The following is a 9,679-nucleotide window of genomic DNA, read 5'->3' as shown; positions in this document are numbered from 1 at the left end:
TGAATCTGGTCCATCCACAATATTTCTGGAATTTATTAACTTCAAGGTGCATTGGCCAAGTCAGCCAATTTGTAGTTTTATGAGACATGAATTATTATTGAGATAATGTGCTTCTCTTAAACCACAATCAAATACACATTATTGGTCGCAAAAGGAATGGAATCATTTTCAGGTAGCAAAAAGGCAACAAGCACCAGCTTGATGTAAACCTCATCATCTTCTGTTATCTTCTTGTAACTACATTAGTCATCAACTGGGACTTCATCTGTCAAATAGCATATGGAAGTTTTTAAACTTCAACCTTCCGTCAGCAAAGTTATGTTTCTGATCTGTTCATTTGGACAGTTAACTGCATAATTTATATTGTGTTTGTCTTTAAGCTACACACTAGAAGGCTTAATCAAGCTATTAATTTCAGAAATTTTGTTGCAATTTTATTACCCATGAGCATATGGGATTGGGAGAAGGTGAGTGATTAAATCCCAGGAAATTGACAGCACACCAGAAAGTCAGTTTCAGTCGTTGTTTCTGGGTTTTACTGAGAAGTGACATAAGGTTGACAGCCAACCCACAGCCAGGAGACAGGTTGTAGTTTTAAATGTTAATGAGGCTGATGGCTGCTAGACACTCTTTGATACAGTTTAAGGTGGTTCATAGGACCCATATGTCCAAGGATAAGTTAGCTCGTTTTTATAACCATATAAGTCCTATCTGTGGTAGATGTAATTCTGAGATGGCTTCCCTGACACATATGTTCTGGTCCTGCCCTCTTTTGGAAAAAATATTGGAAAGACATTTTTGATATTATTTCAGTGGTCCTATTACTGCAATTTTTGGGTTACCAATGATGGATTCTGGCCATCTATCTGCTGCAGCTTGTCGTATGATTCCATTTGTTACTGTAATAGCCAGGAGATCCATCCGATTTAAATGGAAAGATCCTAAACCCCCTACTACATTCCAATGGTTTTCCCAAACTATAACATGTTTAAACTTTGAAAAAAATTAGGAGCGGTACTATTGAGCCTTCGGTTAAATTTGAAGAAACTTGGAGCCCATTTATTCAGCGTTTTCATATGATGTAAGCTGACCTTTTCCAAATCCTTTTCAATAACTTTCTATTCAAATATAGAGGAGCAGAGTTAATGACATAATAATGCTTTTAACCGATGAAATACAACAGCCCAGCTTTTGTTTAGTTTTTGGTTATTATTACTATTTGGTTTGTTATTTCTCTTTTTTTTGGTTTGGATTTTTTTTCATTTAATCAAATTTCTTTTTAAATCTTTTTCATGCTCTATTATCAAGAGATTGGGAGGTTCAGATTACACATTTTACTCTTTGTGTCTGTATATGTTAAATGTCATTATTGTAATCCTGATCTCTTTCTATCATGTGTATAATTACTACTGTTATGTTTATTAATTTGAAAATTAATAAAAAGATTTTGAAAAAGAAAGAAAGAAAGAGGCTGATGGCCTTTAACCAGCATTGTGGGTTTTACTGTGCACGGCAGGACTCGAGAAACCGGACAGGTGGTGGAGGCATTGCATATACAGCACCGCAGCACTGCTCGTTTTCCAAGAGGAACAGAATGATTCCTCTTGCACTCTCTCCACAGCTCCTCCAACATCACAGGGCCACCTCATCTAGAGCTTTTCCCATACTCTCACTCCCCCACCCCCTGAGGTTTGGAGATATCACCTTCCCAGGAAATGGAACACTCCTTGCCACTCTAAAGGGGCTCAGAACTGTGTGCATCTGTAACTTATTCCAGATTTCTTCTCACCCAGTTGGAAACCAAGCTCATCATTTCAACTGACTTTTGGACAGAAAAGCTGTCTTGCCAAAAATCTTGCTGGGAAGCCCTAATTTCCAAATTTCCCACCCTAAACTCTGCCTCCTTCTAGGTAATCCTCTCCAGTAAAGATCCTGAGTACAAATATTTTCAATTGTGATGAGCTGAAGAGGCTGAGTAAATTCCTAACACTGTGCAGGGTTTGCTGAACGGTCCAAGATCCTATGACCCTGCTGCTGCCACTCCGCTGATATAATCATAGCACAAAGCATCCAGTTTCTTAGTCCAAAGCTATGTTGGCTAGATGGGTAATAAATGGTCAGGCAAGATTAGAGATCAGGGGATAATTGGACCAGAACAGAGGGAAGAACGAGGAGCCTTCAAAGGGTGAAGAAATTTAAATTATAGCGTGAATGAAGGGAGAGTTAATATTGGAGTCTTTGAAATGATGAAGGGATTTAATAGTATATCTAATGAAGGAACCAAGAACAAGTGGGCATAATCTTGAATTTAGCGCCAGGTCCACTTTGGAGTGAAATGAGGAAAGTTTTTTTTTCTTATAAAGGATCGTAGAATTGTTGGATTGAATCTTTTTTTGGATTTTGATCCCACAAAATATTGCAGACTTTGGGTCAATTGCAGTTTTCAAGACAAAACTTGATGGATTTCAGGTGTAAATGTATTAATGGACACAGAATGAAGGAGAGTAAATGGAATTAATATGACTGAAAGGTGAAAAAGGCTAAAAGAGAGTATATGGTCTCCTTCTGTTGCAATGGCCCTGCCCACTAACTAAGTAAGCAGCAGATACTGCCACTTACTCTGGGATCCAAACATGTAGGTTCTCAACCTCAATATCTATTTTTTTTCAATAATACTTTCCATTATTTCCTTGATATCAAATGTATCGGTCACGGGTTGCCTTTGAGAAATCATTGCTGGCTGTCTTTAATTATCATGTCATTTCAGGGGAAAAAGTAATTTCATCTTATATTGTGGTGTTCATAAACTGGTCAATGGCTCATCAACTGGCTTATTCCTCTTCTGAACCGAGACATTATACTGTTTGCCCTGCAGCCCTCTGAACAACTTCCATATCCAAAGAAATTGTAATTTGTAATCAGAAGCTATGAGTTTGTGTTTGGCTTCTGGCACTATCCCAGTTCATTCAGAATTAGGTCCATCTTCACCAAGGGTTTGAACTCATTGTTTCACTGTTACTTCCTTCTCTACATCATCTGATATTAGTACCTTCCTCCTCATCATTTCTGCAAACTTCTGTAAAAAAACAAAACTTTTTTTTGTTTCTTTACTATTCCTTCATCCAAAAGATTTCCCATCTTTTCCTCATTGTTTTTTTTCTTTTATTTTTCTTTCAGTTTTTATGTGCTTATAATATCTTCTGCTATTTCCATTTATGTCAAGTTTCTTCATGCCCTTCTTGATATAACTTGTTTCTGTTTGACTTCAATACTTTTTTTATTTGGCTTGATTTTTCAGTTTGATTTCACCCTTTTTAAAATAAAACCTCTTTTTATTTTTTCTCTTCGTGATCCAAAGAGTTCCAGACATCGCTGCTCTACTGTTGTTAAATTATGCAGATATCCTGGAGCTAGGCACAGATAGTCCGGGTGCAAGCAGAGTAGTGTGGGGGCAGATACGGTAGTGTAGCGGTTAGAGTAATGCTATTACAGTGCCAGCGACTCAGGTTCAATTCCGGCCATTGTCTGTAAGGAGTTTGTGCGTTCTCCCTATGTCTGTGTGGGCTTCCTCCAGGTGCTCCAGTTTCCTCCCACATTCCGAAGACGCATGGGTTAGGAAGTTGTGGGCATGCTATGTTGGCGCTAGAAGCGTGGCGACATGTGTAGGCTGCACCCAGAACACTCCACGCAAAAGATGTATTTCACTGTGTGTTTCGATGTACATGTGACTAACAAAGATAACTTGTATTTTATCTTATCCCGCACATTTCAGCATGGTGAAGAGCAAGAAAAATCTTGCAAGGCTAATTTGATGGCATTAGACAGGAACTTGTTGATTGGGAGAGGCCGTTAGCAGATAAAGGGACATCTGACAAGTGGAAAGTTTTTAAAAGTGAGACAGGGAGAGTTCAGGGCCAGCATTTTCCTGTTAGAGTGAAGGGCAATGCTGGCAGGATTAGGGTACCCTGGCTGACAAAGGATGTTGAGGCTCTGGTCAGGGAAAAGGAGGCATATGTCAGGTATTGACAGCTGGAATCAAGTGAATCCCTTGAGGAGTATAAGGGATGTAGGACTACATTTAAGAGGGAAATCAGAGGCAAAAAGAGGACATGAGATGGCTTTGGCAGACAAGGTAAAGGGAGAGACCCCTTAGGATCAATCTGGTAGTCTATGTTTGGAGCCATAGGAGATGGGCAAAGTGTTAAATAAATATTTCTTGTCTGGATTTACCATGGAGAAGGTTTTGGAAACTGGGAAATTCAGGGAAAGCAATAGTGATGTCCTGAAACATATCCATATTAACAAAGAGGAGCTGCTGGTAGTCCTAAGGTACATAAAGGTGGATAGCTCCCTGGGGCCTGACCAGGTATATTATGAAACATGATGGGAAGCCAGGGAAGAAATTGCTGGGACACTGGCAGATACATTTGTATCATTGTTAGCCATGGGTGAGGTACTAGAAGAGTGGAGAGGGGCTAATGTTGTGTCTTTAATAAATAAGGGCTGCATGAACATGCCAGGGATCTACAGGCTGGTGAATCTGACATCACTGGTGGGGAAGTGACTGGAGGAGATTTTGAGAGACAGGATCTACCAGCATTTGAAAAGACGAGGACTGATGAGGGATAGTCAGCATGGAGTTGTGCATGGGAAATCGTGTCTCACAGATTTGATTGAGTTTTTTGAGAAAGCGACCATTGGATTGATGAGGGCTAAACAGGAGACGTTGCCTATTAGCAACGTGTTCAACAAGATTCCGCATGGCAGACTGGTCCAAAAGATGAGGTTTCATGGAATCCAGGGTGAACAAGGCAAATGGATACAAAATTGGCTTGCTGGAAGGAGTCAATGGGTTGTATTTCAAACTGGAGGCCTGTGACCAGTGGTGTGCCACAGGGATCGGCGCTGGATCCACTGTTGTTCATCATCCATATTAACGATTTGGATGAGAATGTAGTTGTCATGGTTAGTAAGTTTGCAGATGACACCAACGTTAGTGGTCTGGTGGACAGTGAAGAAGGTTGTCTAAGATTACAACAGGGTCTAAATCAACTGGGAAAGTGGGCCAAGGAATGGCAGAAGGAAGTTAACTCAGACAAGTACAAAGTGATGCACTTTGGTAAGTTAAACCAGGGCAGGACTTACACAGTGAATGGCAGAGCCCTGGAGAGTAGAACAGGGAGAATGACAGTTACAAGTAATATAGTTCCTTGAAAGTGGTGACACAGGTAGCTAGAGTGGTGAAGAAGGCGTTTGGCATGCTTGCCTTCATCGGATGGGGCACTGAATACAAGAGTTGGGACATTATGTTACAGCTGTACATTATATTACAGCATTGATGATACCGCACTTGGAATATTGTGAGCAGTTCTAATCGCCTAGCTATAGGAAGGATGTCACTAAGCTGGAAAGGGTGTAGAAAAGAATCACAAAGATGTTGCTGGATCTGTGCGGCTTGAGTTATAAGGAGAGACTGAATAGGCTGGGGTTGCTTTTCCTGGAGCATAGGAGGCTGAAGGGTGACATTATGTAAAATCATGAGGGACTTAGGTAAGGTGGATGGTCACAGTCTTTTTCCCAGGTTAGGGGAGTCTAAAACTAGAGGACATAGATTGAAGGTGAGGGGGGAAAGATTTAAAGGGGACCTGAAGGGCAAGTTTTTCACACAGAGTGTGGTGGGTATATGGAACGAGCTGCTAAAGGAAGTGCTAGAGGTGTGTACAATTATAATGTTAAAAGACATTTGGATAGGTTTCTAGATAGGAAAGGTTTAGAGAGATATGCGCCAAACTTAGGCGAATGGGACTAGCTCAGGTAGGCACCTTGGTTGGCCTGGACGAGTTGGGCTGAAGGGCCTGTTTCCATGCTGTATAACTGTATGATCCTTTCTGCCACCACCTTTACCAGTAAAACTGCCTCTTGGCCTTTTAGGAATGGGATTCAGTACTGCTTTCAAGATTAGTTTATTCCTGATCCAAGAAAAAGGCTGTTCTGAATCTTGAAAATTAACTTGGATATGTTGGTAATTTGAGCAGAGAAATATTCAGGAAACAGAGACAGAAACAGTAAATAAATTTGAAAAGGAGATAAAGGTGTTTACTATGAGATGCAACCCACTCATCATGAATATCAAAGTACACAAAGTTGTCCCTATATGAATAAAGTGCCAGGGTGATTCTTCTATCACTGTGTTGAGCAAGAAACTGCAATATATGGCAGAGATCAGTGGCAGAGGTTGTCTGAAATGACCCTGAGGCCAGATGCTCAGAGATCCAATGACCCTGACCTCCATAATATGAGCAGTCTGGACCTGTGATGATTGCTGAAGGCTGAATGTCCCATATCTCAATGATGTCCGCCTATGAAAACCTGAATCCATACACACATTGATCCTTGGAGTGGGATGATCTTGTGAGTCTGAAAAACCTGTGCATTTGGTCTTCAGAAGTGAACATTCGTATGTCTCCTATGCCAAGGACACTGACCCTTCCTGAATCATCTGCAGTGCCTTTGCACAAAGCTTCCAATAGGACATTGCTGTCTGTGGTTGATCACTGGAGTAAAATGGTGCAACAAATAATTCCTGCTGGTTTGAGCACTCATGGAGGGCAATGGAAGATGTTGTAGCAGCCTGAAGTCAATTTTGGACTGCATTGAGAGCGGTCTGATATCAGCAGGGTGACTCATTTTAAATGGTGACAAAATGTACAATGCAACATGCTGTGCTCTTTGTTTCTCAGTGATTGTTCAGCAATGGTTGCTCTCTGAAGCTTTGATCTCTAATTTATTTTGGTAGGGATTGAAATATGCCTTGTGCAATGTTAGACGTAATTAGTTGTGTGCCTGGTGCTGGACAAATTAACATGGATCGCAACTGCTCGTGCCCAGTTTTGTGATTGCTACTATTACACAGGGAAGTGATCCTTAATGCAATTTCCTCTGGATAAAACTGATCTTATATTACAGAGTGTTGAAAAGGAAAACAGCATTACATGATCTAATTTCTCAATAATTGTCCTTTGGCAAGTAAATGATGATCATCTGGTTTGTAACATTACCTCTGTGATTAACAGCTAAAATATTCTCAACATTACACAATACTCAGTTTTATAAAACAATGGGGACTAAACAACTTAGGGAGCCCAAAATATTCTTAGGTCACAATGCCTGGTTTAGCCGAAGATATCATTTTAGTAAAATAGTTGAAATGTATGACGAATGGCCACTCAGCAGATGGTTAAGCAGATCAATGATCATATAATTATGTGTTGGCATTCAATGAAGAAGTTTCATGCTGTTTTGGTGGGTAGCTCTTCAGTTAAGAGCCTCACCAGTGCAACAATGGGAGGAGAAGAAAAGGGCAGGGCATAATACAGCAGTTGGGTGCCGTCTTACAGCTCCAGCAATACGGATTTGATCCTGACCTCTGGTCCTGTCACTGTGGAGTTTGCATGTTCTCCATATGACTGCCTGGGTTTCCCTGGGTGCTCTTATTTCCTCCCATATTCCAAAGACATGCTGGCTGGTAAATTAATGAACTACTGCAATATGCACCTAGCATAGGTGGATGGCAGGAGAATCAGGGTGAATATTTATATGACTCCTGATGGGTATTGAGAATGAATAGGTTGCACGGAAGTGGGTGGGGATTGATGGGATTGCTGGGATTGCTTTGGGAGCTGGCATAGACCTGCTGGGCTGAATGACCTCCTTCTATGAGGTAGGAAAATATAAGAAAAATTAGAAATGTCATGCCACTTAAAGCCTCGTTCAACTTTTAGTGTTGCTGATAGCAATCATTTGACAATGCTGCATTCAAGGAGGATTTTTGAGAAATTGGAAGACATTCTGGGACACTTTCAAGACCTCGCTTACATCTTATCACCATTTTCCTGGATAATTTCTCATAGCATTGCCTAACGAGAGTGAGTGTCCATTGAACAGCTTGTAGTCGTCTTCAGGAGAATGCCCTTTGCTGTGCATGAATTAGAGGAGGAAGAAATGAATGCAAGAGAAGATTGCAGGAGAGAGGGGAAGAAGAGGCAGGAAGGTGAGGAGACCTCTCCACAGGAGACCCTATCCACCCAGTGGATTCAGAGAGAATGAGGAGGCTGTGCTTTACCAAGAAACCTATGAATTCTTGGAATACAAGGATAAAAGCAACAAGAGCAGAAGTAGGTTAATCAGTCCCTCAAACCTGCTCCACCATTCAATAAAATGATGGTTGATCCAATCTTGGCTGCCACACCACTTTCCCATGGTCTCCCCTCACCCTTTAACTCAGTTGCAAGGAACTTATTCAATGACCCAGTCTCAATATGTCTCTGAGGGAGAGAATTCCAAAGATTCACAACCCACTGAGAGAAGTTCATCTTCATCTCCACCTCAAATGGCTGACTTCTTATTCTGAAACTCTCTTCCCTAATTGTGGATAATCCAATCCTCTCAATGTCCACCCTATCAGTCCCCCTCAGAATCGTATGTGTTTCAGTAAGATCACCACTCAGTCTTCCATATTTCAAAGAGTATAAGGCTCAACTTTCTCAATTAATTGCAACATACAAAGTGCTGGAGGCACTCAGTGGGTCAGGCGCATCTATGGAGGTAAATGGTCAATCGATGTTTTGGGTCAAGACTCTTCATCTGGTCTGAAAGAAAGAGGGGAGATAGCCAGTATAAAAAGGTGGAGGGAAGGCGGGGATCCAGGTGAGGGGGGGTGATAGGCAGATGAGGGAGGTGGGAGAGTGTGAATGATGTCAGAAGTTGGGAGGTGATAGGTGGAAGTGACAAAGGGTTGAAGATGATGGAATCAGATAGGAGAGGAAGGTAGAGCATGGATAGAGGGAGGGAGGTAGGGAGGAGAAGCAATGGGAGGAGAGTGTGGGTGATGGGCAGATGGAGAAGGTGGGGGAGGGAAAAGAGATAGGGGTCCAGTTGGATCAGGAGGAGATAGAAAAGGATAAAGGGAAAAAGGGACACAGGGGGAGCGGTTACTGGAAGTCTGAGAATTCAATGTTTACGCTGCCGGGTTGGAGACTACTCAAGCGGAACATGAGGTGCTGTTCCTCTAATTTGCATTTAGCCTTGACTTGGCAGTGGAGGAGGCTGCGGATCTATTTCTCAATCTATTTTCATACATCAACTTCGCCCTGCCCTTCTCAAGAATCAGACTAATTAAACTTCTTTGCACTGCCTCCAATACAAGAATATTCTTCTTTAAAATCGAGTTCAAAATAGCATCCAGTACTCCAGATGCAGTCTCAAGGGTTTCCTGTAAAGCTACATCAAAACCCTTATATTTATACTTCTTACCCAATACAATAAAGACCAACATTTCATTAGCCTTTCAAATTACTTGCTGTGACTGTATGCCATTCCTTTGTGCTCCTTGCATTGAAATTCATTGTATTTGTACACGTTGTAGTCTCAATCCATTTAAATAATAATTTGCTGATAAATTCCTCCCCCAAAATGGTTAACCTTGTAATTTTGCTACATGATACTCCATTTGCCAATTTCTTGCCACTCACTTAACCTATTTCAAGCCCTTTGCAGATTCTTTGCATCCTCCTCACAATGTGCTAATCTACTTATCTTTGTAGCATCGGCAAGGCTGGCAACAGTATACTCGGTCCCTTCATCCAAATCAGTTGTAAATAGTTGGGGCCTTGGCATTGGT

Source organism: Pristis pectinata, chromosome 2 (assembly GCF_009764475.1).
Source record: "Pristis pectinata isolate sPriPec2 chromosome 2, sPriPec2.1.pri, whole genome shotgun sequence".
Classification (NCBI taxonomy): Eukaryota; Metazoa; Chordata; class Chondrichthyes; order Rhinopristiformes; family Pristidae; genus Pristis; species Pristis pectinata.
This window is presented reverse-complemented; position numbering follows the sequence as displayed.